Source organism: Schistocerca americana, unplaced genomic scaffold, assembly GCF_021461395.2.
Source record: "Schistocerca americana isolate TAMUIC-IGC-003095 unplaced genomic scaffold, iqSchAmer2.1 HiC_scaffold_1080, whole genome shotgun sequence".
In the NCBI taxonomy this organism is placed as follows: Eukaryota; Metazoa; Arthropoda; class Insecta; order Orthoptera; family Acrididae; genus Schistocerca; species Schistocerca americana.
In genome coordinates this window covers 1-25882 of record NW_025725135.1, presented here as the reverse complement: position 1 = coordinate 25882, position 25882 = coordinate 1, and the positions used below count along the sequence as shown (strand labels likewise).

The 25882-nt window shown below is 53.6% G+C and overlaps 20 non-coding genes across 20 annotated transcripts; all 20 read right to left on the bottom strand.

Annotated features, from left to right (window-relative positions):
• Positions 1-1118: 1118 nt before the first annotated feature.
• LOC124560334 lies at positions 1119-1237 on the bottom strand. The gene has a single exon (XR_006969115.1). It is a non-coding gene; the product is annotated as a 5S ribosomal RNA (ribosomal RNA).
• Positions 1238-2367: 1130 nt separating this feature from the next.
• LOC124560333 lies at positions 2368-2486 on the bottom strand. The gene has a single exon (XR_006969114.1). It is a non-coding gene; the product is annotated as a 5S ribosomal RNA (ribosomal RNA).
• Positions 2487-3616: 1130 nt separating this feature from the next.
• On the bottom strand, positions 3617-3735 carry LOC124560332. Its single transcript, XR_006969113.1, has one exon. It is a non-coding gene; the product is annotated as a 5S ribosomal RNA (ribosomal RNA).
• A 1130-nt stretch (positions 3736-4865) lies between these two features.
• Positions 4866-4984, bottom strand: LOC124560331. The gene has a single exon (XR_006969112.1). It is a non-coding gene; the product is annotated as a 5S ribosomal RNA (ribosomal RNA).
• A 1130-nt stretch (positions 4985-6114) lies between these two features.
• On the bottom strand, positions 6115-6233 carry LOC124560329. The gene has a single exon (XR_006969110.1). It is a non-coding gene; the product is annotated as a 5S ribosomal RNA (ribosomal RNA).
• A 1130-nt stretch (positions 6234-7363) lies between these two features.
• LOC124560330 lies at positions 7364-7482 on the bottom strand. The gene has a single exon (XR_006969111.1). It is a non-coding gene; the product is annotated as a 5S ribosomal RNA (ribosomal RNA).
• Positions 7483-8612: 1130 nt separating this feature from the next.
• Positions 8613-8731, bottom strand: LOC124560328. Its single transcript, XR_006969109.1, has one exon. It is a non-coding gene; the product is annotated as a 5S ribosomal RNA (ribosomal RNA).
• Positions 8732-9861: 1130 nt separating this feature from the next.
• LOC124560327 lies at positions 9862-9980 on the bottom strand. Its single transcript, XR_006969108.1, has one exon. It is a non-coding gene; the product is annotated as a 5S ribosomal RNA (ribosomal RNA).
• Positions 9981-11110: 1130 nt separating this feature from the next.
• On the bottom strand, positions 11111-11229 carry LOC124560326. Its single transcript, XR_006969107.1, has one exon. It is a non-coding gene; the product is annotated as a 5S ribosomal RNA (ribosomal RNA).
• Positions 11230-12359: 1130 nt separating this feature from the next.
• LOC124560317 lies at positions 12360-12478 on the bottom strand. Its single transcript, XR_006969099.1, has one exon. It is a non-coding gene; the product is annotated as a 5S ribosomal RNA (ribosomal RNA).
• Positions 12479-13607: 1129 nt separating this feature from the next.
• Positions 13608-13726, bottom strand: LOC124560324. The gene has a single exon (XR_006969106.1). It is a non-coding gene; the product is annotated as a 5S ribosomal RNA (ribosomal RNA).
• A 1129-nt stretch (positions 13727-14855) lies between these two features.
• Positions 14856-14974, bottom strand: LOC124560323. The gene has a single exon (XR_006969105.1). It is a non-coding gene; the product is annotated as a 5S ribosomal RNA (ribosomal RNA).
• Positions 14975-16105: 1131 nt separating this feature from the next.
• LOC124560322 lies at positions 16106-16224 on the bottom strand. The gene has a single exon (XR_006969104.1). It is a non-coding gene; the product is annotated as a 5S ribosomal RNA (ribosomal RNA).
• A 1131-nt stretch (positions 16225-17355) lies between these two features.
• Positions 17356-17474, bottom strand: LOC124560321. The gene has a single exon (XR_006969103.1). It is a non-coding gene; the product is annotated as a 5S ribosomal RNA (ribosomal RNA).
• A 1130-nt stretch (positions 17475-18604) lies between these two features.
• On the bottom strand, positions 18605-18723 carry LOC124560320. Its single transcript, XR_006969102.1, has one exon. It is a non-coding gene; the product is annotated as a 5S ribosomal RNA (ribosomal RNA).
• A 1132-nt stretch (positions 18724-19855) lies between these two features.
• Positions 19856-19974, bottom strand: LOC124560319. Its single transcript, XR_006969101.1, has one exon. It is a non-coding gene; the product is annotated as a 5S ribosomal RNA (ribosomal RNA).
• A 1131-nt stretch (positions 19975-21105) lies between these two features.
• LOC124560318 lies at positions 21106-21224 on the bottom strand. The gene has a single exon (XR_006969100.1). It is a non-coding gene; the product is annotated as a 5S ribosomal RNA (ribosomal RNA).
• A 1128-nt stretch (positions 21225-22352) lies between these two features.
• Positions 22353-22471, bottom strand: LOC124560353. The gene has a single exon (XR_006969131.1). It is a non-coding gene; the product is annotated as a 5S ribosomal RNA (ribosomal RNA).
• A 1132-nt stretch (positions 22472-23603) lies between these two features.
• LOC124560352 lies at positions 23604-23722 on the bottom strand. The gene has a single exon (XR_006969130.1). It is a non-coding gene; the product is annotated as a 5S ribosomal RNA (ribosomal RNA).
• Positions 23723-24851: 1129 nt separating this feature from the next.
• Positions 24852-24970, bottom strand: LOC124560342. Its single transcript, XR_006969121.1, has one exon. It is a non-coding gene; the product is annotated as a 5S ribosomal RNA (ribosomal RNA).
• Positions 24971-25882: the final 912 nt, after the last annotated feature.

Below are 25882 nucleotides of genomic sequence, written 5' to 3'. Positions count from 1 at the left end.
GTAGGAGCACGGCAGAATTCGCGTTCGGCTTCTCTCCCAATACACAAAATGTTAGTTTTCCGCCGCATTTGACGAAAGCACTTCCTTCCGCAACAGCCAGCTCCTCGAGGACGGCGCGGGGGGCGCGCCCGGCGTCCCAGCGGAGCGACGGCCGAATTAGCGGGCGCACCGCCGCGTGTGTGAGACGCACTGCTGCTCGTTGCACGTCCTGTCATTCGCTGGGCGCGTGCAGCCTTCGACACTAGCGGAGGACGCATCTTGTCCCTGGTGTCCAGCGGAGGGCCTGTGCGGGGTGTGGCAGTGTCGTGCTGGAGGGCGCCACTGGTAGCGATGTGGGCTTCCTCGCCCCGCCTCACACCAGGTGTCTGCGTAGTTCGCAGTGCGTTCGCACCATTCCTATCCCTGTCCCCGTCCCGACTTGTCCCGACTTTGCTCGACTGCCGCTCGCTGCCGCTCGGGTCGTGGCCCATATGACAGTACAAGCACGACAAACATCTGCGAGACGGCCGTGGGCCTAACGGGCGTGTCCGAGACGCCGTTTGCGGCGGGTAGGGCAGCGCCGTGCCGTGGAAAGGTGCGAAAACAGGGACGCAGGACACAGGAGGGTCGCCAAAGCATCCATCTCTTCTAGCGACGAAAGAGAAATTTTTGTTTACAAATCTGCAGCCGTACAATGCAACAAAACAATAAGCCCTGACGTATTTCAGAACGTATCTGTCGGTTCGTACTGTTTTGTTATCTCCAGAGACTCTTTGGAAATCTTCCTTGGCACATTCTTCTTCGAGCTGAGGCCATTAATATCGTATCTTACGTTTATTACAGTCGTTTATTTTCAATTTTTTTTTTTTTTGTTGTTGGAACTTTGCACTGCTACGAAACAGTAGGAGGCCCTGGCTTATTTCAGATCACATCTGTCAATTCGTAGTGTTTCGTTATTGTCAAGGATTTCTTGGCACGTTTAAATTGCTGAAGGAAGCATCTTTGTCACAACGGAAAGGTAGTATGAAAAGAGGGCTGGCAGGGGTAGCGATGCAAAAAGGGGAAAATGTAAGGGAGCCAACAGCACTTTTTTTTATTGGGCTGCCAGGGGTAGCGACATAATAACAAAAAAAAAAGGGAGCCAACAGCACCCGGGTTTCCCAGGCGGTCACCCCTCCAAGTACTAACCGGGCCCAATGATGCTTAACTTCGGTGATCGGACGAGAACCGGTGCAATCATCATGGTATGGCCGTTGGCAATCATGTAATGTAGGAGCACGGCAGAATTCGCGTTCGGCTTCTCTCCCAATACACAAAATGTTAGTTTTCCGCCGCATTTGACGAAAGCACTTCCTTCCGCAACAGCCAGCTCCTCGAGGACGGCGCGGGGGGCGCGCCCGGCGTCCCAGCGGAGCGACGGCCGAATTAGCGGGCGCACCGCCGCGTGTGTGAGACGCACTGCTGCTCGTTGCACGTCCTGTCATTCGCTGGGCGCGTGCAGCCTTCGACACTAGCGGAGGACGCATCTTGTCCCTGGTGTCCAGCGGAGGGCCTGTGCGGGGTGTGGCAGTGTCGTGCTGGAGGGCGCCACTGGTAGCGATGTGGGCTTCCTCGCCCCGCCTCACACCAGGTGTCTGCGTAGTTCGCAGTGCGTTCGCACCATTCCTATCCCTGTCCCCGTCCCGACTTGTCCCGACTTTGCTCGACTGCCGCTCGCTGCCGCTCGGGTCGTGGCCCATATGACAGTACAAGCACGACAAACATCTGCGAGACGGCCGTGGGCCTAACGGGCGTGTCCGAGACGCCGTTTGCGGCGGGTAGGGCAGCGCCGTGCCGTGGAAAGGTGCGAAAACAGGGACGCAGGACACAGGAGGGTCGCCAAAGCATCCATCTCTTCTAGCGACGAAAGAGAAATTTTTGTTTACAAATCTGCAGCCGTACAATGCAACAAAACAATAAGCCCTGACGTATTTCAGAACGTATCTGTCGGTTCGTACTGTTTTGTTATCTCCAGAGACTCTTTGGAAATCTTCCTTGGCACATTCTTCTTCGAGCTGAGGCCATTAATATCGTATCTTACGTTTATTACAGTCGTTTATTTTCAATTTTTTTTTTTTTTGTTGTTGGAACTTTGCACTGCTACGAAACAGTAGGAGGCCCTGGCTTATTTCAGATCACATCTGTCAATTCGTAGTGTTTCGTTATTGTCAAGGATTTCTTGGCACGTTTAAATTGCTGAAGGAAGCATCTTTGTCACAACGGAAAGGTAGTATGAAAAGAGGGCTGGCAGGGGTAGCGATGCAAAAAGGGGAAAATGTAAGGGAGCCAACAGCACTTTTTTTTATTGGGCTGCCAGGGGTAGCGACATAATAACAAAAAAAAAAAGGGAGCCAACAGCACCCGGGTTTCCCAGGCGGTCACCCCTCCAAGTACTAACCGGGCCCAATGATGCTTAACTTCGGTGATCGGACGAGAACCGGTGCAATCATCATGGTATGGCCGTTGGCAATCATGTAATGTAGGAGCACGGCAGAATTCGCGTTCGGCTTCTCTCCCAATACACAAAATGTTAGTTTTCCGCCGCATTTGACGAAAGCACTTCCTTCCGCAACAGCCAGCTCCTCGAGGACGGCGCGGGGGGCGCGCCCGGCGTCCCAGCGGAGCGACGGCCGAATTAGCGGGCGCACCGCCGCGTGTGTGAGACGCACTGCTGCTCGTTGCACGTCCTGTCATTCGCTGGGCGCGTGCAGCCTTCGACACTAGCGGAGGACGCATCTTGTCCCTGGTGTCCAGCGGAGGGCCTGTGCGGGGTGTGGCAGTGTCGTGCTGGAGGGCGCCACTGGTAGCGATGTGGGCTTCCTCGCCCCGCCTCACACCAGGTGTCTGCGTAGTTCGCAGTGCGTTCGCACCATTCCTATCCCTGTCCCCGTCCCGACTTGTCCCGACTTTGCTCGACTGCCGCTCGCTGCCGCTCGGGTCGTGGCCCATATGACAGTACAAGCACGACAAACATCTGCGAGACGGCCGTGGGCCTAACGGGCGTGTCCGAGACGCCGTTTGCGGCGGGTAGGGCAGCGCCGTGCCGTGGAAAGGTGCGAAAACAGGGACGCAGGACACAGGAGGGTCGCCAAAGCATCCATCTCTTCTAGCGACGAAAGAGAAATTTTTGTTTACAAATCTGCAGCCGTACAATGCAACAAAACAATAAGCCCTGACGTATTTCAGAACGTATCTGTCGGTTCGTACTGTTTTGTTATCTCCAGAGACTCTTTGGAAATCTTCCTTGGCACATTCTTCTTCGAGCTGAGGCCATTAATATCGTATCTTACGTTTATTACAGTCGTTTATTTTCAATTTTTTTTTTTTTTTGTTGTTGGAACTTTGCACTGCTACGAAACAGTAGGAGGCCCTGGCTTATTTCAGATCACATCTGTCAATTCGTAGTGTTTCGTTATTGTCAAGGATTTCTTGGCACGTTTAAATTGCTGAAGGAAGCATCTTTGTCACAACGGAAAGGTAGTATGAAAAGAGGGCTGGCAGGGGTAGCGATGCAAAAAGGGGAAAATGTAAGGGAGCCAACAGCACTTTTTTTTATTGGGCTGCCAGGGGTAGCGACATAATAACAAAAAAAAAAGGGAGCCAACAGCACCCGGGTTTCCCAGGCGGTCACCCCTCCAAGTACTAACCGGGCCCAATGATGCTTAACTTCGGTGATCGGACGAGAACCGGTGCAATCATCATGGTATGGCCGTTGGCAATCATGTAATGTAGGAGCACGGCAGAATTCGCGTTCGGCTTCTCTCCCAATACACAAAATGTTAGTTTTCCGCCGCATTTGACGAAAGCACTTCCTTCCGCAACAGCCAGCTCCTCGAGGACGGCGCGGGGGGCGCGCCCGGCGTCCCAGCGGAGCGACGGCCGAATTAGCGGGCGCACCGCCGCGTGTGTGAGACGCACTGCTGCTCGTTGCACGTCCTGTCATTCGCTGGGCGCGTGCAGCCTTCGACACTAGCGGAGGACGCATCTTGTCCCTGGTGTCCAGCGGAGGGCCTGTGCGGGGTGTGGCAGTGTCGTGCTGGAGGGCGCCACTGGTAGCGATGTGGGCTTCCTCGCCCCGCCTCACACCAGGTGTCTGCGTAGTTCGCAGTGCGTTCGCACCATTCCTATCCCTGTCCCCGTCCCGACTTGTCCCGACTTTGCTCGACTGCCGCTCGCTGCCGCTCGGGTCGTGGCCCATATGACAGTACAAGCACGACAAACATCTGCGAGACGGCCGTGGGCCTAACGGGCGTGTCCGAGACGCCGTTTGCGGCGGGTAGGGCAGCGCCGTGCCGTGGAAAGGTGCGAAAACAGGGACGCAGGACACAGGAGGGTCGCCAAAGCATCCATCTCTTCTAGCGACGAAAGAGAAATTTTTGTTTACAAATCTGCAGCCGTACAATGCAACAAAACAATAAGCCCTGACGTATTTCAGAACGTATCTGTCGGTTCGTACTGTTTTGTTATCTCCAGAGACTCTTTGGAAATCTTCCTTGGCACATTCTTCTTCGAGCTGAGGCCATTAATATCGTATCTTACGTTTATTACAGTCGTTTATTTTCAATTTTTTTTTTTTTTTGTTGTTGGAACTTTGCACTGCTACGAAACAGTAGGAGGCCCTGGCTTATTTCAGATCACATCTGTCAATTCGTAGTGTTTCGTTATTGTCAAGGATTTCTTGGCACGTTTAAATTGCTGAAGGAAGCATCTTTGTCACAACAGAAAGGTAGTATGAAAAGAGGGCTGGCAGGGGTAGCGATGCAAAAAGGGGAAAATGTAAGGGAGCCAACAGCACTTTTTTTTATTGGGCTGCCAGGGGTAGCGACATAATAACAAAAAAAAAAGGGAGCCAACAGCACCCGGGTTTCCCAGGCGGTCACCCCTCCAAGTACTAACCGGGCCCAATGATGCTTAACTTCGGTGATCGGACGAGAACCGGTGCAATCATCATGGTATGGCCGTTGGCAATCATGTAATGTAGGAGCACGGCAGAATTCGCGTTCGGCTTCTCTCCCAATACACAAAATGTTAGTTTTCCGCCGCATTTGACGAAAGCACTTCCTTCCGCAACAGCCAGCTCCTCGAGGACGGCGCGGGGGGCGCGCCCGGCGTCCCAGCGGAGCGACGGCCGAATTAGCGGGCGCACCGCCGCGTGTGTGAGACGCACTGCTGCTCGTTGCACGTCCTGTCATTCGCTGGGCGCGTGCAGCCTTCGACACTAGCGGAGGACGCATCTTGTCCCTGGTGTCCAGCGGAGGGCCTGTGCGGGGTGTGGCAGTGTCGTGCTGGAGGGCGCCACTGGTAGCGATGTGGGCTTCCTCGCCCCGCCTCACACCAGGTGTCTGCGTAGTTCGCAGTGCGTTCGCACCATTCCTATCCCTGTCCCCGTCCCGACTTGTCCCGACTTTGCTCGACTGCCGCTCGCTGCCGCTCGGGTCGTGGCCCATATGACAGTACAAGCACGACAAACATCTGCGAGACGGCCGTGGGCCTAACGGGCGTGTCCGAGACGCCGTTTGCGGCGGGTAGGGCAGCGCCGTGCCGTGGAAAGGTGCGAAAACAGGGACGCAGGACACAGGAGGGTCGCCAAAGCATCCATCTCTTCTAGCGACGAAAGAGAAATTTTTGTTTACAAATCTGCAGCCGTGCAATGCAACAAAACAATAAGCCCTGACGTATTTCAGAACGTATCTGTCGGTTCGTACTGTTTTGTTATCTCCAGAGACTCTTTGGAAATCTTCCTTGGCACATTCTTCTTCGAGCTGAGGCCATTAATATCGTATCTTACGTTTATTACAGTCGTTTATTTTCAATTTTTTTTTTTTTTTGTTGTTGGAACTTTGCACTGCTACGAAACAGTAGGAGGCCCTGGCTTATTTCAGATCACATCTGTCAATTCGTAGTGTTTCGTTATTGTCAAGGATTTCTTGGCACGTTTAAATTGCTGAAGGAAGCATCTTTGTCACAACGGAAAGGTAGTATGAAAAGAGGGCTGGCAGGGGTAGCGATGCAAAAAGGGGAAAATGTAAGGGAGCCAACAGCACTTTTTTTTATTGGGCTGCCAGGGGTAGCGACATAATAACAAAAAAAAAAGGGAGCCAACAGCACCCGGGTTTCCCAGGCGGTCACCCCTCCAAGTACTAACCGGGCCCAATGATGCTTAACTTCGGTGATCGGATGAGAACCGGTGCAATCATCATGGTATGGCCGTTGGCAATCATGTAATGTAGGAGCACGGCAGAATTCGCGTTCGGCTTCTCTCCCAATACACAAAATGTTAGTTTTCCGCCGCATTTGACGAAAGCACTTCCTTCCGCAACAGCCAGCTCCTCGAGGACGGCGCGGGGGGCGCGCCCGGCGTCCCAGCGGAGCGACGGCCGAATTAGCGGGCGCACCGCCGCGTGTGTGAGACGCACTGCTGCTCGTTGCACGTCCTGTCATTCGCTGGGCGCGTGCAGCCTTCGACACTAGCGGAGGACGCATCTTGTCCCTGGTGTCCAGCGGAGGGCCTGTGCGGGGTGTGGCAGTGTCGTGCTGGAGGGCGCCACTGGTAGCGATGTGGGCTTCCTCGCCCCGCCTCACACCAGGTGTCTGCGTAGTTCGCAGTGCGTTCGCACCATTCCTATCCCTGTCCCCGTCCCGACTTGTCCCGACTTTGCTCGACTGCCGCTCGCTGCCGCTCGGGTCGTGGCCCATATGACAGTACAAGCACGACAAACATCTGCGAGACGGCCGTGGGCCTAACGGGCGTGTCCGAGACGCCGTTTGCGGCGGGTAGGGCAGCGCCGTGCCGTGGAAAGGTGCGAAAACAGGGACGCAGGACACAGGAGGGTCGCCAAAGCATCCATCTCTTCTAGCGACGAAAGAGAAATTTTTGTTTACAAATCTGCAGCCGTACAATGCAACAAAACAATAAGCCCTGACGTATTTCAGAACGTATCTGTCGGTTCGTACTGTTTTGTTATCTCCAGAGACTCTTTGGAAATCTTCCTTGGCACATTCTTCTTCGAGCTGAGGCCATTAATATCGTATCTTACGTTTATTACAGTCGTTTATTTTCAATTTTTTTTTTTTTTGTTGTTGGAACTTTGCACTGCTACGAAACAGTAGGAGGCCCTGGCTTATTTCAGATCACATCTGTCAATTCGTAGTGTTTCGTTATTGTCAAGGATTTCTTGGCACGTTTAAATTGCTGAAGGAAGCATCTTTGTCACAACGGAAAGGTAGTATGAAAAGAGGGCTGGCAGGGGTAGCGATGCAAAAAGGGGAAAATGTAAGGGAGCCAACAGCACTTTTTTTTATTGGGCTGCCAGGGGTAGCGACATAATAACAAAAAAAAAAAGGGAGCCAACAGCACCCGGGTTTCCCAGGCGGTCACCCCTCCAAGTACTAACCGGGCCCAATGATGCTTAACTTCGGTGATCGGACGAGAACCGGTGCAATCATCATGGTATGGCCGTTGGCAATCATGTAATGTAGGAGCACGGCAGAATTCGCGTTCGGCTTCTCTCCCAATACACAAAATGTTAGTTTTCCGCCGCATTTGACGAAAGCACTTCCTTCCGCAACAGCCAGCTCCTCGAGGACGGCGCGGGGGGCGCGCCCGGCGTCCCAGCGGAGCGACGGCCGAATTAGCGGGCGCACCGCCGCGTGTGTGAGACGCACTGCTGCTCGTTGCACGTCCTGTCATTCGCTGGGCGCGTGCAGCCTTCGACACTAGCGGAGGACGCATCTTGTCCCTGGTGTCCAGCGGAGGGCCTGTGCGGGGTGTGGCAGTGTCGTGCTGGAGGGCGCCACTGGTAGCGATGTGGGCTTCCTCGCCCCGCCTCACACCAGGTGTCTGCGTAGTTCGCAGTGCGTTCGCACCATTCCTATCCCTGTCCCCGTCCCGACTTGTCCCGACTTTGCTCGACTGCCGCTCGCTGCCGCTCGGGTCGTGGCCCATATGACAGTACAAGCACGACAAACATCTGCGAGACGGCCGTGGGCCTAACGGGCGTGTCCGAGACGCCGTTTGCGGCGGGTAGGGCAGCGCCGTGCCGTGGAAAGGTGCGAAAACAGGGACGCAGGACACAGGAGGGTCGCCAAAGCATCCATCTCTTCTAGCGACGAAAGAGAAATTTTTGTTTACAAATCTGCAGCCGTACAATGCAACAAAACAATAAGCCCTGACGTATTTCAGAACGTATCTGTCGGTTCGTACTGTTTTGTTATCTCCAGAGACTCTTTGGAAATCTTCCTTGGCACATTCTTCTTCGAGCTGAGGCCATTAATATCGTATCTTACGTTTATTACAGTCGTTTATTTTCAATTTTTTTTTTTTTTTGTTGTTGGAACTTTGCACTGCTACGAAACAGTAGGAGGCCCTGGCTTATTTCAGATCACATCTGTCAATTCGTAGTGTTTCGTTATTGTCAAGGATTTCTTGGCACGTTTAAATTGCTGAAGGAAGCATCTTTGTCACAACGGAAAGGTAGTATGAAAAGAGGGCTGGCAGGGGTAGCGATGCAAAAAGGGGAAAATGTAAGGGAGCCAACAGCACTTTTTTTTATTGGGCTGCCAGGGGTAGCGACATAATAACAAAAAAAAAAGGGAGCCAACAGCACCCGGGTTTCCCAGGCGGTCACCCCTCCAAGTACTAACCGGGCCCAATGATGCTTAACTTCGGTGATCGGACGAGAACCGGTGCAATCATCATGGTATGGCCGTTGGCAATCATGTAATGTAGGAGCACGGCAGAATTCGCGTTCGGCTTCTCTCCCAATACACAAAATGTTAGTTTTCCGCCGCATTTGACGAAAGCACTTCCTTCCGCAACAGCCAGCTCCTCGAGGACGGCGCGGGGGGCGCGCCCGGCGTCCCAGCGGAGCGACGGCCGAATTAGCGGGCGCACCGCCGCGTGTGTGAGACGCACTGCTGCTCGTTGCACGTCCTGTCATTCGCTGGGCGCGTGCAGCCTTCGACACTAGCGGAGGACGCATCTTGTCCCTGGTGTCCAGCGGAGGGCCTGTGCGGGGTGTGGCAGTGTCGTGCTGGAGGGCGCCACTGGTAGCGATGTGGGCTTCCTCGCCCCGCCTCACACCAGGTGTCTGCGTAGTTCGCAGTGCGTTCGCACCATTCCTATCCCTGTCCCCGTCCCGACTTGTCCCGACTTTGCTCGACTGCCGCTCGCTGCCGCTCGGGTCGTGGCCCATATGACAGTACAAGCACGACAAACATCTGCGAGACGGCCGTGGGCCTAACGGGCGTGTCCGAGACGCCGTTTGCGGCGGGTAGGGCAGCGCCGTGCCGTGGAAAGGTGCGAAAACAGGGACGCAGGACACAGGAGGGTCGCCAAAGCATCCATCTCTTCTAGCGACGAAAGAGAAATTTTTGTTTACAAATCTGCAGCCGTACAATGCAACAAAACAATAAGCCCTGACGTATTTCAGAACGTATCTGTCGGTTCGTACTGTTTTGTTATCTCCAGAGACTCTTTGGAAATCTTCCTTGGCACATTCTTCTTCGAGCTGAGGCCATTAATATCGTATCTTACGTTTATTACAGTCGTTTATTTTCAATTTTTTTTTTTTTTTGTTGTTGGAACTTTGCACTGCTACGAAACAGTAGGAGGCCCTGGCTTATTTCAGATCACATCTGTCAATTCGTAGTGTTTCGTTATTGTCAAGGATTTCTTGGCACGTTTAAATTGCTGAAGGAAGCATCTTTGTCACAACAGAAAGGTAGTATGAAAAGAGGGCTGGCAGGGGTAGCGATGCAAAAAGGGGAAAATGTAAGGGAGCCAACAGCACTTTTTTTTATTGGGCTGCCAGGGGTAGCGACATAATAACAAAAAAAAAAGGGAGCCAACAGCACCCGGGTTTCCCAGGCGGTCACCCCTCCAAGTACTAACCGGGCCCAATGATGCTTAACTTCGGTGATCGGACGAGAACCGGTGCAATCATCATGGTATGGCCGTTGGCAATCATGTAATGTAGGAGCACGGCAGAATTCGCGTTCGGCTTCTCTCCCAATACACAAAATGTTAGTTTTCCGCCGCATTTGACGAAAGCACTTCCTTCCGCAACAGCCAGCTCCTCGAGGACGGCGCGGGGGGCGCGCCCGGCGTCCCAGCGGAGCGACGGCCGAATTAGCGGGCGCACCGCCGCGTGTGTGAGACGCACTGCTGCTCGTTGCACGTCCTGTCATTCGCTGGGCGCGTGCAGCCTTCGACACTAGCGGAGGACGCATCTTGTCCCTGGTGTCCAGCGGAGGGCCTGTGCGGGGTGTGGCAGTGTCGTGCTGGAGGGCGCCACTGGTAGCGATGTGGGCTTCCTCGCCCCGCCTCACACCAGGTGTCTGCGTAGTTCGCAGTGCGTTCGCACCATTCCTATCCCTGTCCCCGTCCCGACTTGTCCCGACTTTGCTCGACTGCCGCTCGCTGCCGCTCGGGTCGTGGCCCATATGACAGTACAAGCACGACAAACATCTGCGAGACGGCCGTGGGCCTAACGGGCGTGTCCGAGACGCCGTTTGCGGCGGGTAGGGCAGCGCCGTGCCGTGGAAAGGTGCGAAAACAGGGACGCAGGACACAGGAGGGTCGCCAAAGCATCCATCTCTTCTAGCGACGAAAGAGAAATTTTTGTTTACAAATCTGCAGCCGTACAATGCAACAAAACAATAAGCCCTGACGTATTTCAGAACGTATCTGTCGGTTCGTACTGTTTTGTTATCTCCAGAGACTCTTTGGAAATCTTCCTTGGCACATTCTTCTTCGAGCTGAGGCCATTAATATCGTATCTTACGTTTATTACAGTCGTTTATTTTCAATTTTTTTTTTTTTTGTTGTTGGAACTTTGCACTGCTACGAAACAGTAGGAGGCCCTGGCTTATTTCAGATCACATCTGTCAATTCGTAGTGTTTCGTTATTGTCAAGGATTTCTTGGCACGTTTAAATTGCTGAAGGAAGCATCTTTGTCACAACGGAAAGGTAGTATGAAAAGAGGGCTGGCAGGGGTAGCGATGCAAAAAGGGGAAAATGTAAGGGAGCCAACAGCACTTTTTTTTATTGGGCTGCCAGGGGTAGCGACATAATAACAAAAAAAAAAAGGGAGCCAACAGCACCCGGGTTTCCCAGGCGGTCACCCCTCCAAGTACTAACCGGGCCCAATGATGCTTAACTTCGGTGATCGGACGAGAACCGGTGCAATCATCATGGTATGGCCGTTGGCAATCATGTAATGTAGGAGCACGGCAGAATTCGCGTTCGGCTTCTCTCCCAATACACAAAATGTTAGTTTTCCGCCGCATTTGACGAAAGCACTTCCTTCCGCAACAGCCAGCTCCTCGAGGACGGCGCGGGGGGCGCGCCCGGCGTCCCAGCGGAGCGACGGCCGAATTAGCGGGCGCACCGCCGCGTGTGTGAGACGCACTGCTGCTCGTTGCACGTCCTGTCATTCGCTGGGCGCGTGCAGCCTTCGACACTAGCGGAGGACGCATCTTGTCCCTGGTGTCCAGCGGAGGGCCTGTGCGGGGTGTGGCAGTGTCGTGCTGGAGGGCGCCACTGGTAGCGATGTGGGCTTCCTCGCCCCGCCTCACACCAGGTGTCTGCGTAGTTCGCAGTGCGTTCGCACCATTCCTATCCCTGTCCCCGTCCCGACTTGTCCCGACTTTGCTCGACTGCCGCTCGCTGCCGCTCGGGTCGTGGCCCATATGACAGTACAAGCACGACAAACATCTGCGAGACGGCCGTGGGCCTAACGGGCGTGTCCGAGACGCCGTTTGCGGCGGGTAGGGCAGCGCCGTGCCGTGGAAAGGTGCGAAAACAGGGACGCAGGACACAGGAGGGTCGCCAAAGCATCCATCTCTTCTAGCGACGAAAGAGAAATTTTTGTTTACAAATCTGCAGCCGTGCAATGCAACAAAACAATAAGCCCTGACGTATTTCAGAACGTATCTGTCGGTTCGTACTGTTTTGTTATCTCCAGAGACTCTTTGGAAATCTTCCTTGGCACATTCTTCTTCGAGCTGAGGCCATTAATATCGTATCTTACGTTTATTACAGTCGTTTATTTTCAATTTTTTTTTTTTTTTGTTGTTGGAACTTTGCACTGCTACGAAACAGTAGGAGGCCCTGGCTTATTTCAGATCACATCTGTCAATTCGTAGTGTTTCGTTATTGTCAAGGATTTCTTGGCACGTTTAAATTGCTGAAGGAAGCATCTTTGTCACAACGGAAAGGTAGTATGAAAAGAGGGCTGGCAGGGGTAGCGATGCAAAAAGGGGAAAATGTAAGGGAGCCAACAGCACTTTTTTTTATTGGGCTGCCAGGGGTAGCGACATAATAACAAAAAAAAAAGGGAGCCAACAGCACCCGGGTTTCCCAGGCGGTCACCCCTCCAAGTACTAACCGGGCCCAATGATGCTTAACTTCGGTGATCGGATGAGAACCGGTGCAATCATCATGGTATGGCCGTTGGCAATCATGTAATGTAGGAGCACGGCAGAATTCGCGTTCGGCTTCTCTCCCAATACACAAAATGTTAGTTTTCCGCCGCATTTGACGAAAGCACTTCCTTCCGCAACAGCCAGCTCCTCGAGGACGGCGCGGGGGGCGCGCCCGGCGTCCCAGCGGAGCGACGGCCGAATTAGCGGGCGCACCGCCGCGTGTGTGAGACGCACTGCTGCTCGTTGCACGTCCTGTCATTCGCTGGGCGCGTGCAGCCTTCGACACTAGCGGAGGACGCATCTTGTCCCTGGTGTCCAGCGGAGGGCCTGTGCGGGGTGTGGCAGTGTCGTGCTGGAGGGCGCCACTGGTAGCGATGTGGGCTTCCTCGCCCCGCCTCACACCAGGTGTCTGCGTAGTTCGCAGTGCGTTCGCACCATTCCTATCCCTGTCCCCGTCCCGACTTGTCCCGACTTTGCTCGACTGCCGCTCGCTGCCGCTCGGGTCGTGGCCCATATGACAGTACAAGCACGACAAACATCTGCGAGACGGCCGTGGGCCTAACGGGCGTGTCCGAGACGCCGTTTGCGGCGGGTAGGGCAGCGCCGTGCCGTGGAAAGGTGCGAAAACAGGGACGCAGGACACAGGAGGGTCGCCAAAGCATCCATCTCTTCTAGCGACGAAAGAGAAATTTTTGTTTACAAATCTGCAGCCGTACAATGCAACAAAACAATAAGCCCTGACGTATTTCAGAACGTATCTGTCGGTTCGTACTGTTTTGTTATCTCCAGAGACTCTTTGGAAATCTTCCTTGGCACATTCTTCTTCGAGCTGAGGCCATTAATATCGTATCTTACGTTTATTACAGTCGTTTATTTTCAATTTTTTTTTTTTTTGTTGTTGGAACTTTGCACTGCTACGAAACAGTAGGAGGCCCTGGCTTATTTCAGATCACATCTGTCAATTCGTAGTGTTTCGTTATTGTCAAGGATTTCTTGGCACGTTTAAATTGCTGAAGGAAGCATCTTTGTCACAACGGAAAGGTAGTATGAAAAGAGGGCTGGCAGGGGTAGCGATGCAAAAAGGGGAAAATGTAAGGGAGCCAACAGCACTTTTTTTTATTGGGCTGCCAGGGGTAGCGACATAATAACAAAAAAAAAAGGGAGCCAACAGCACCCGGGTTTCCCAGGCGGTCACCCCTCCAAGTACTAACCGGGCCCAATGATGCTTAACTTCGGTGATCGGACGAGAACCGGTGCAATCATCATGGTATGGCCGTTGGCAATCATGTAATGTAGGAGCACGGCAGAATTCGCGTTCGGCTTCTCTCCCAATACACAAAATGTTAGTTTTCCGCCGCATTTGACGAAAGCACTTCCTTCCGCAACAGCCAGCTCCTCGAGGACGGCGCGGGGGGCGCGCCCGGCGTCCCAGCGGAGCGACGGCCGAATTAGCGGGCGCACCGCCGCGTGTGTGAGACGCACTGCTGCTCGTTGCACGTCCTGTCATTCGCTGGGCGCGTGCAGCCTTCGACACTAGCGGAGGACGCATCTTGTCCCTGGTGTCCAGCGGAGGGCCTGTGCGGGGTGTGGCAGTGTCGTGCTGGAGGGCGCCACTGGTAGCGATGTGGGCTTCCTCGCCCCGCCTCACACCAGGTGTCTGCGTAGTTCGCAGTGCGTTCGCACCATTCCTATCCCTGTCCCCGTCCCGACTTGTCCCGACTTTGCTCGACTGCCGCTCGCTGCCGCTCGGGTCGTGGCCCATATGACAGTACAAGCACGACAAACATCTGCGAGACGGCCGTGGGCCTAACGGGCGTGTCCGAGACGCCGTTTGCGGCGGGTAGGGCAGCGCCGTGCCGTGGAAAGGTGCGAAAACAGGGACGCAGGACACAGGAGGGTCGCCAAAGCATCCATCTCTTCTAGCGACGAAAGAGAAATTTTTGTTTACAAATCTGCAGCCGTACAATGCAACAAAACAATAAGCCCTGACGTATTTCAGAACGTATCTGTCGGTTCGTACTGTTTTGTTATCTCCAGAGACTCTTTGGAAATCTTCCTTGGCACATTCTTCTTCGAGCTGAGGCCATTAATATCGTATCTTACGTTTATTACAGTCGTTTATTTTCAATTTTTTTTTTTTTTGTTGTTGGAACTTTGCACTGCTACGAAACAGTAGGAGGCCCTGGCTTATTTCAGATCACATCTGTCAATTCGTAGTGTTTCGTTATTGTCAAGGATTTCTTGGCACGTTTAAATTGCTGAAGGAAGCATCTTTGTCACAACGGAAAGGTAGTATGAAAAGAGGGCTGGCAGGGGTAGCGATGCAAAAAGGGGAAAATGTAAGGGAGCCAACAGCACTTTTTTTTATTGGGCTGCCAGGGGTAGCGACATAATAACAAAAAAAAAAGGGAGCCAACAGCACCCGGGTTTCCCAGGCGGTCACCCCTCCAAGTACTAACCGGGCCCAATGATGCTTAACTTCGGTGATCGGACGAGAACCGGTGCAATCATCATGGTATGGCCGTTGGCAATCATGTAATGTAGGAGCACGGCAGAATTCGCGTTCGGCTTCTCTCCCAATACACAAAATGTTAGTTTTCCGCCGCATTTGACGAAAGCACTTCCTTCCGCAACAGCCAGCTCCTCGAGGACGGCGCGGGGGGCGCGCCCGGCGTCCCAGCGGAGCGACGGCCGAATTAGCGGGCGCACCGCCGCGTGTGTGAGACGCACTGCTGCTCGTTGCACGTCCTGTCATTCGCTGGGCGCGTGCAGCCTTCGACACTAGCGGAGGACGCATCTTGTCCCTGGTGTCCAGCGGAGGGCCTGTGCGGGGTGTGGCAGTGTCGTGCTGGAGGGCGCCACTGGTAGCGATGTGGGCTTCCTCGCCCCGCCTCACACCAGGTGTCTGCGTAGTTCGCAGTGCGTTCGCACCATTCCTATCCCTGTCCCCGTCCCGACTTGTCCCGACTTTGCTCGACTGCCGCTCGCTGCCGCTCGGGTCGTGGCCCATATGACAGTACAAGCACGACAAACATCTGCGAGACGGCCGTGGGCCTAACGGGCGTGTCCGAGACGCCGTTTGCGGCGGGTAGGGCAGCGCCGTGCCGTGGAAAGGTGCGAAAACAGGGACGCAGGACACAGGAGGGTCGCCAAAGCATCCATCTCTTCTAGCGACGAAAGAGAAATTTTTGTTTACAAATCTGCAGCCGTACAATGCAACAAAACAATAAGCCCTGACGTATTTCAGAACGTATCTGTCGGTTCGTACTGTTTTGTTATCTCCAGAGACTCTTTGGAAATCTTCCTTGGCACATTCTTCTTCGAGCTGAGGCCATTAATATCGTATCTTACGTTTATTACAGTCGTTTATTTTCAATTTTTTTTTTTTTTTTGTTGTTGGAACTTTGCACTGCTACGAAACAGTAGGAGGCCCTGGCTTATTTCAGATCACATCTGTCAATTCGTAGTGTTTCGTTATTGTCAAGGATTTCTTGGCACGTTTAAATTGCTGAAGGAAGCATCTTTGTCACAACGGAAAGGTAGTATGAAAAGAGGGCTGGCAGGGGTAGCGATGCAAAAAGGGGAAAATGTAAGGGAGCCAACAGCACTTTTTTTTATTGGGCTGCCAGGGGTAGCGACATAATAACAAAAAAAAAAGGGAGCCAACAGCACCCGGGTTTCCCAGGCGGTCACCCCTCCAAGTACTAACCGGGCCCAATGATGCTTAACTTCGGTGATCGGACGAGAACCGGTGCAATCATCATGGTATGGCCGTTGGCAATCATGTAATGTAGGAGCACGGCAGAATTCGCGTTCGGCTTCTCTCCCAATACACAAAATGTTAGTTTTCCGCCGCATTTGACGAAAGCACTTCCTTCCGCAACAGCCAGCTCCTCGAGGACGGCGCGGGGGGCGCGCCCGGCGTCCCAGCGGAGCGACGGCCGAATTAGCGGGCGCACCGCCGCGTGTGTGAGACGCACTGCTGCTCGTTGCACGTCCTGTCATTCGCTGGGCGCGTGCAGCCTTCGACACTAGCGGAGGACGCATCTTGTCCCTGGTGTCCAGCGGAGGGCCTGTGCGGGGTGTGGCAGTGTCGTGCTGGAGGGCGCCACTGGTAGCGATGTGGGCTTCCTCGCCCCGCCTCACACCAGGTGTCTGCGTAGTTCGCAGTGCGTTCGCACCATTCCTATCCCTGTCCCCGTCCCGACTTGTCCCGACTTTGCTCGACTGCCGCTCGCTGCCGCTCGGGTCGTGGCCCATATGACAGTACAAGCACGACAAACATCTGCGAGACGGCCGTGGGCCTAACGGGCGTGTCCGAGACGCCGTTTGCGGCGGGTAGGGCAGCGCCGTGCCGTGGAAAGGTGCGAAAACAGGGACGCAGGACACAGGAGGGTCGCCAAAGCATCCATCTCTTCTAGCGACGAAAGAGAAATTTTTGTTTACAAATCTGCAGCCGTACAATGCAACAAAACAATAAGCCCTGACGTATTTCAGAACGTATCTGTCGGTTCGTACTGTTTTGTTATCTCCAGAGACTCTTTGGAAATCTTCCTTGGCACATTCTTCTTCGAGCTGAGGCCATTAATATCGTATCTTACGTTTATTACAGTCGTTTATTTTCAATTTTTTTTTTTTTTTTGTTGTTGGAACTTTGCACTGCTACGAAACAGTAGGAGGCCCTGGCTTATTTCAGATCACATCTGTCAATTCGTAGTGTTTCGTTATTGTCAAGGATTTCTTGGCACGTTTAAATTGCTGAAGGAAGCATCTTTGTCACAACGGAAAGGTAGTATGAAAAGAGGGCTGGCAGGGGTAGCGATGCAAAAAGGGGAAAATGTAAGGGAGCCAACAGCACTTTTTTTTATTGGGCTGCCAGGGGTAGCGACATAATAACAAAAAAAAAAGGGAGCCAACAGCACCCGGGTTTCCCAGGCGGTCACCCCTCCAAGTACTAACCGGGCCCAATGATGCTTAACTTCGGTGATCGGACGAGAACCGGTGCAATCATCATGGTATGGCCGTTGGCAATCATGTAATGTAGGAGCACGGCAGAATTCGCGTTCGGCTTCTCTCCCAATACACAAAATGTTAGTTTTCCGCCGCATTTGACGAAAGCACTTCCTTCCGCAACAGCCAGCTCCTCGAGGACGGCGCGGGGGGCGCGCCCGGCGTCCCAGCGGAGCGACGGCCGAATTAGCGGGCGCACCGCCGCGTGTGTGAGACGCACTGCTGCTCGTTGCACGTCCTGTCATTCGCTGGGCGCGTGCAGCCTTCGACACTAGCGGAGGACGCATCTTGTCCCTGGTGTCCAGCGGAGGGCCTGTGCGGGGTGTGGCAGTGTCGTGCTGGAGGGCGCCACTGGTAGCGATGTGGGCTTCCTCGCCCCGCCTCACACCAGGTGTCTGCGTAGTTCGCAGTGCGTTCGCACCATTCCTATCCCTGTCCCCGTCCCGACTTGTCCCGACTTTGCTCGACTGCCGCTCGCTGCCGCTCGGGTCGTGGCCCATATGACAGTACAAGCACGACAAACATCTGCGAGACGGCCGTGGGCCTAACGGGCGTGTCCGAGACGCCGTTTGCGGCGGGTAGGGCAGCGCCGTGCCGTGGAAAGGTGCGAAAACAGGGACGCAGGACACAGGAGGGTCGCCAAAGCATCCATCTCTTCTAGCGACGAAAGAGAAATTTTTGTTTACAAATCTGCAGCCGTACAATGCAACAAAACAATAAGCCCTGACGTATTTCAGAACGTATCTGTCGGTTCGTACTGTTTTGTTATCTCCAGAGACTCTTTGGAAATCTTCCTTGGCACATTCTTCTTCGAGCTGAGGCCATTAATATCGTATCTTACGTTTATTACAGTCGTTTATTTTCAATTTTTTTTTTTTTTGTTGTTGGAACTTTGCACTGCTACGAAACAGTAGGAGGCCCTGGCTTATTTCAGATCACATCTGTCAATTCGTAGTGTTTCGTTATTGTCAAGGATTTCTTGGCACGTTTAAATTGCTGAAGGAAGCATCTTTGTCACAACGGAAAGGTAGTATGAAAAGAGGGCTGGCAGGGGTAGCGATGCAAAAAGGGGAAAATGTAAGGGAGCCAACAGCACTTTTTTTTATTGGGCTGCCAGGGGTAGCGACATAATAACAAAAAAAAAAAGGGAGCCAACAGCACCCGGGTTTCCCAGGCGGTCACCCCTCCAAGTACTAACCGGGCCCAATGATGCTTAACTTCGGTGATCGGACGAGAACCGGTGCAATCATCATGGTATGGCCGTTGGCAATCATGTAATGTAGGAGCACGGCAGAATTCGCGTTCGGCTTCTCTCCCAATACACAAAATGTTAGTTTTCCGCCGCATTTGACGAAAGCACTTCCTTCCGCAACAGCCAGCTCCTCGAGGACGGCGCGGGGGGCGCGCCCGGCGTCCCAGCGGAGCGACGGCCGAATTAGCGGGCGCACCGCCGCGTGTGTGAGACGCACTGCTGCTCGTTGCACGTCCTGTCATTCGCTGGGCGCGTGCAGCCTTCGACACTAGCGGAGGACGCATCTTGTCCCTGGTGTCCAGCGGAGGGCCTGTGCGGGGTGTGGCAGTGTCGTGCTGGAGGGCGCCACTGGTAGCGATGTGGGCTTCCTCGCCCCGCCTCACACCAGGTGTCTGCGTAGTTCGCAGTGCGTTCGCACCATTCCTATCCCTGTCCCCGTCCCGACTTGTCCCGACTTTGCTCGACTGCCGCTCGCTGCCGCTCGGGTCGTGGCCCATATGACAGTACAAGCACGACAAACATCTGCGAGACGGCCGTGGGCCTAACGGGCGTGTCCGAGACGCCGTTTGCGGCGGGTAGGGCAGCGCCGTGCCGTGGAAAGGTGCGAAAACAGGGACGCAGGACACAGGAGGGTCGCCAAAGCATCCATCTCTTCTAGCGACGAAAGAGAAATTTTTGTTTACAAATCTGCAGCCGTACAATGCAACAAAACAATAAGCCCTGACGTATTTCAGAACGTATCTGTCGGTTCGTACTGTTTTGTTATCTCCAGAGACTCTTTGGAAATCTTCCTTGGCACATTCTTCTTCGAGCTGAGGCCATTAATATCGTATCTTACGTTTATTACAGTCGTTTATTTTCAATTTTTTTTTTTTTTTTGTTGTTGGAACTTTGCACTGCTACGAAACAGTAGGAGGCCCTGGCTTATTTCAGATCACATCTGTCAATTCGTAGTGTTTCGTTATTGTCAAGGATTTCTTGGCACGTTTAAATTGCTGAAGGAAGCATCTTTGTCACAACGGAAAGGTAGTATGAAAAGAGGGCTGGCAGGGGTAGCGATGCAAAAAGGGGAAAATGTAAGGGAGCCAACAGCACTTTTTTTTATTGGGCTGCCAGGGGTAGCGACATAATAACAAAAAAAAAAAGGGAGCCAACAGCACCCGGGTTTCCCAGGCGGTCACCCCTCCAAGTACTAACCGGGCCCAATGATGCTTAACTTCGGTGATCGGACGAGAACCGGTGCAATCATCATGGTATGGCCGTTGGCAATCATGTAATGTAGGAGCACGGCAGAATTCGCGTTCGGCTTCTCTCCCAATACACAAAATGTTAGTTTTCCGCCGCATTTGACGAAAGCACTTCCTTCCGCAACAGCCAGCTCCTCGAGGACGGCGCGGGGGGCGCGCCCGGCGTCCCAGCGGAGCGACGGCCGAATTAGCGGGCGCACCGCCGCGTGTGTGAGACGCACTGCTGCTCGTTGCACGTCCTGTCATTCGCTGGGCGCGTGCAGCCTTCGACACTAGCGGAGGACGCATCTTGTCCCTGGTGTCCAGCGGAGGGCCTGTGCGGGGTGTGGCAGTGTCGTGCTGGAGGGCGCCACTGGTAGCGATGTGGGCTTCCTCGCCCCGCCTCACACCAGGTGTCTGCGTAGTTCGCAGTGCGTTCGCACCATTCCTATCCCTGTCCCCGTCCCGACTTGTCCCGACTTTGCTCGACTGCCGCTCGCTGCCGCTCGGGTCGTGGCCCATATGACAGTACAAGCACGACAAACATCTGCGAGACGGCCGTGGGCCTAACGGGCGTGTCCGAGACGCCGTTTGCGGCGGGTAGGGCAGCGCCGTGCCGTGGAAAGGTGCGAAAACAGGGACGCAGGACACAGGAGGGTCGCCAAAGCATCCATCTCTTCTAGCGACGAAAGAGAAATTTTTGTTTACAAATCTGCAGCCGTACAATGCAACAAAACAATAAGCCCTGACGTATTTCAGAACGTATCTGTCGGTTCGTACTGTTTTGTTATCTCCAGAGACTCTTTGGAAATCTTCCTTGGCACATTCTTCTTCGAGCTGAGGCCATTAATATCGTATCTTACGTTTATTACAGTCGTTTATTTTCAATTTTTTTTTTTTTTTGTTGTTGGAACTTTGCACTGCTACGAAACAGTAGGAGGCCCTGGCTTATTTCAGATCACATCTGTCAATTCGTAGTGTTTCGTTATTGTCAAGGATTTCTTGGCACGTTTAAATTGCTGAAGGAAGCATCTTTGTCACAACGGAAAGGTAGTATGAAAAGAGGGCTGGCAGGGGTAGCGATGCAAAAAGGGGAAAATGTAAGGGAGCCAACAGCACTTTTTTTTATTGGGCTGCCAGGGGTAGCGACATAATAACAAAAAAAAAAAGGGAGCCAACAGCACCCGGGTTTCCCAGGCGGTCACCCCTCCAAGTACTAACCGGGCCCAATGATGCTTAACTTCGGTGATCGGACGAGAACCGGTGCAATCATCATGGTATGGCCGTTGGCAATCATGTAATGTAGGAGCACGGCAGAATTCGCGTTCGGCTTCTCTCCCAATACACAAAATGTTAGTTTTCCGCCGCATTTGACGAAAGCACTTCCTTCCGCAACAGCCAGCTCCTCGAGGACGGCGCGGGGGGCGCGCCCGGCGTCCCAGCGGAGCGACGGCCGAATTAGCGGGCGCACCGCCGCGTGTGTGAGACGCACTGCTGCTCGTTGCACGTCCTGTCATTCGCTGGGCGCGTGCAGCCTTCGACACTAGCGGAGGACGCATCTTGTCCCTGGTGTCCAGCGGAGGGCCTGTGCGGGGTGTGGCAGTGTCGTGCTGGAGGGCGCCACTGGTAGCGATGTGGGCTTCCTCGCCCCGCCTCACACCAGGTGTCTGCGTAGTTCGCAGTGCGTTCGCACCATTCCTATCCCTGTCCCCGTCCCGACTTGTCCCGACTTTGCTCGACTGCCGCTCGCTGCCGCTCGGGTCGTGGCCCATATGACAGTACAAGCACGACAAACATCTGCGAGACGGCCGTGGGCCTAACGGGCGTGTCCGAGACGCCGTTTGCGGCGGGTAGGGCAGCGCCGTGCCGTGGAAAGGTGCGAAAACAGGGACGCAGGACACAGGAGGGTCGCCAAAGCATCCATCTCTTCTAGCGACGAAAGAGAAATTTTTGTTTACAAATCTGCAGCCGTACAATGCAACAAAACAATAAGCCCTGACGTATTTCAGAACGTATCTGTCGGTTCGTACTGTTTTGTTATCTCCAGAGACTCTTTGGAAATCTTCCTTGGCACATTCTTCTTCGAGCTGAGGCCATTAATATCGTATCTTACGTTTATTACAGTCGTTTATTTTCAATTTTTTTTTTTTTGTTGTTGGAACTTTGCACTGCTACGAAACAGTAGGAGGCCCTGGCTTATTTCAGATCACATCTGTCAATTCGTAGTGTTTCGTTATTGTCAAGGATTTCTTGGCACGTTTAAATTGCTGAAGGAAGCATCTTTGTCACAACGGAAAGGTAGTATGAAAAGAGGGCTGGCAGGGGTAGCGATGCAAAAAGGGGAAAATGTAAGGGAGCCAACAGCACTTTTTTTTATTGGGCTGCCAGGGGTAGCGACATAATAACAAAAAAAAAAGGGAGCCAACAGCACCCGGGTTTCCCAGGCGGTCACCCCTCCAAGTACTAACCGGGCCCAATGATGCTTAACTTCGGTGATCGGACGAGAACCGGTGCAATCATCATGGTATGGCCGTTGGCAATCATGTAATGTAGGAGCACGGCAGAATTCGCGTTCGGCTTCTCTCCCAATACACAAAATGTTAGTTTTCCGCCGCATTTGACGAAAGCACTTCCTTCCGCAACAGCCAGCTCCTCGAGGACGGCGCGGGGGGCGCGCCCGGCGTCCCAGCGGAGCGACGGCCGAATTAGCGGGCGCACCGCCGCGTGTGTGAGACGCACTGCTGCTCGTTGCACGTCCTGTCATTCGCTGGGCGCGTGCAGCCTTCGACACTAGCGGAGGACGCATCTTGTCCCTGGTGTCCAGCGGAGGGCCTGTGCGGGGTGTGGCAGTGTCGTGCTGGAGGGCGCCACTGGTAGCGATGTGGGCTTCCTCGCCCCGCCTCACACCAGGTGTCTGCGTAGTTCGCAGTGCGTTCGCACCATTCCTATCCCTGTCCCCGTCCCGACTTGTCCCGACTTTGCTCGACTGCCGCTCGCTGCCGCTCGGGTCGTGGCCCATATGACAGTACAAGCACGACAAACATCTGCGAGACGGCCGTGGGCCTAACGGGCGTGTCCGAGACGCCGTTTGCGGCGGGTAGGGCAGCGCCGTGCCGTGGAAAGGTGCGAAAACAGGGACGCAGGACACAGGAGGGTCGCCAAAGCATCCATCTCTTCTAGCGACGAAAGAGAAATTTTTGTTTACAAATCTGCAGCCGTACAATGCAACAAAACAATAAGCCCTGACGTATTTCAGAACGTATCTGTCGGTTCGTACTGTTTTGTTATCTCCAGAGACTCTTTGGAAATCTTCCTTGGCACATTCTTCTTCGAGCTGAGGCCATTAATATCGTATCTTACGTTTATTACAGTCGTTTATTTTCAATTTTTTTTTTTTTTTTGTTGTTGGAACTTTGCACTGCTACGAAACAGTAGGAGGCCCTGGCTTATTTCAGATCACATCTGTCAATTCGTAGTGTTTCGTTATTGTCAAGGATTTCTTGGCACGTTTAAATTGCTGAAGGAAGCATCTTTGTCACAACGGAAAGGTAGTATGAAAAGAGGGCTGGCAGGGGTAGCGATGCAAAAAGGGGAAAATGTAAGGGAGCCAACAGCACTTTTTTTTATTGGGCTGCCAGGGGTAGCGACATAATAACAAAAAAAAAAAGGGAGCCAACAGCACCCGGGTTTCCCAGGCGGTCACCCCTCCAAGTACTAACCGGGCCCAATGATGCTTAACTTCGGTGATCGGACGAGAACCGGTGCAATCATCATGGTATGGCCGTTGGCAATCATGTAATGTAGGAGCACGGCAGAATTCGCGTTCGGCTTCTCTCCCAATACACAAAATGTTAGTTTTCCGCCGCATTTGACGAAAGCACTTCCTTCCGCAACAGCCAGCTCCTCGAGGACGGCGCGGGGGGCGCGCCCGGCGTCCCAGCGGAGCGACGGCCGAATTAGCGGGCGCACCGCCGCGTGTGTGAGACGCACTGCTGCTCGTTGCACGTCCTGTCATTCGCTGGGCGCGTGCAGCCTTCGACACTAGCGGAGGACGCATCTTGTCCCTGGTGTCCAGCGGAGGGCCTGTGCGGGGTGTGGCAGTGTCGTGCTGGAGGGCGCCACTGGTAGCGATGTGGGCTTCCTCGCCCCGCCTCACACCAGGTGTCTGCGTAGTTCGCAGTGCGTTCGCACCATTCCTATCCCTGTCCCCGTCCCGACTTGTCCCGACTTTGCTCGACTGCCGCTCGCTGCCGCTCGGGTCGTGGCCCATATGACAGTACAAGCACGACAAACATCTGCGAGACGGCCGTGGGCCTAACGGGCGTGTCCGAGACGCCGTTTGCGGCGGGTAGGGCAGCGCCGTGCCGTGGAAAGGTGCGAAAACAGGGACGCAGGACACAGGAGGGTCGCCAAAGCATCCATCTCTTCTAGCGACGAAAGAGAAATTTTTGTTTACAAATCTGCAGCCGTACAATGCAACAAAACAATAAGCCCTGACGTATTTCAGAACGTATCTGTCGGTTCGTACTGTTTTGTTATCTCCAGAGACTCTTTGGAAATCTTCCTTGGCACATTCTTCTTCGAGCTGAGGCCATTAATATCGTATCTTACGTTTATTACAGTCGTTTATTTTCAATTTTTTTTTTTTTGTTGTTGGAACTTTGCACTGCTACGAAACAGTAGGAGGCCCTGGCTTATTTCAGATCACATCTGTCAATTCGTAGTGTTTCGTTATTGTCAAGGATTTCTTGGCACGTTTAAATTGCTGAAGGAAGCATCTTTGTCACAACGGAAAGGTAGTATGAAAAGAGGGCTGGCAGGGGTAGCGATGCAAAAAGGGGAAAATGTAAGGGAGCCAACAGCACTTTTTTTTATTGGGCTGCCAGGGGTAGCGACATAATAACAAAAAAAAAAAGGGAGCCAACAGCACCCGGGTTTCCCAGGCGGTCACCCCTCCAAGTACTAACCGGGCCCAATGATGCTTAACTTCGGTGATCGGACGAGAACCGGTGCAATCATCATGGTATGGCCGTTGGCAATCATGTAATGTAGGAGCACGGCAGAATTCGCGTTCGGCTTCTCTCCCAATACACAAAATGTTAGTTTTCCGCCGCATTTGACGAAAGCACTTCCTTCCGCAACAGCCAGCTCCTCGAGGACGGCGCGGGGGGCGCGCCCGGCGTCCCAGCGGAGCGACGGCCGAATTAGCGGGCGCACCGCCGCGTGTGTGAGACGCACTGCTGCTCGTTGCACGTCCTGTCATTCGCTGGGCGCGTGCAGCCTTCGACACTAGCGGAGGACGCATCTTGTCCCTGGTGTCCAGCGGAGGGCCTGTGCGGGGTGTGGCAGTGTCGTGCTGGAGGGCGCCACTGGTAGCGATGTGGGCTTCCTCGCCCCGCCTCACACCAGGTGTCTGCGTAGTTCGCAGTGCGTTCGCACCATTCCTATCCCTGTCCCCGTCCCGACTTGTCCCGACTTTGCTCGACTGCCGCTCGCTGCCGCTCGGGTCGTGGCCCATATGACAGTACAAGCACGACAAACATCTGCGAGACGGCCGTGGGCCTAACGGGCGTGTCCGAGACGCCGTTTGCGGCGGGTAGGGCAGCGCCGTGCCGTGGAAAGGTGCGAAAACAGGGACGCAGGACACAGGAGGGTCGCCAAAGCATCCATCTCTTCTAGCGACGAAAGAGAAATTTTTGTTTACAAATCTGCAGCCGTACAATGCAACAAAACAATAAGCCCTGACGTATTTCAGAACGTATCTGTCGGTTCGTACTGTTTTGTTATCTCCAGAGACTCTTTGGAAATCTTCCTTGGCACATTCTTCTTCGAGCTGAGGCCATTAATATCGTATCTTACGTTTATTACAGTCGTTTATTTTCAATTTTTTTTTTTTTTTGTTGTTGGAACTTTGCACTGCTACGAAACAGTAGGAGGCCCTGGCTTATT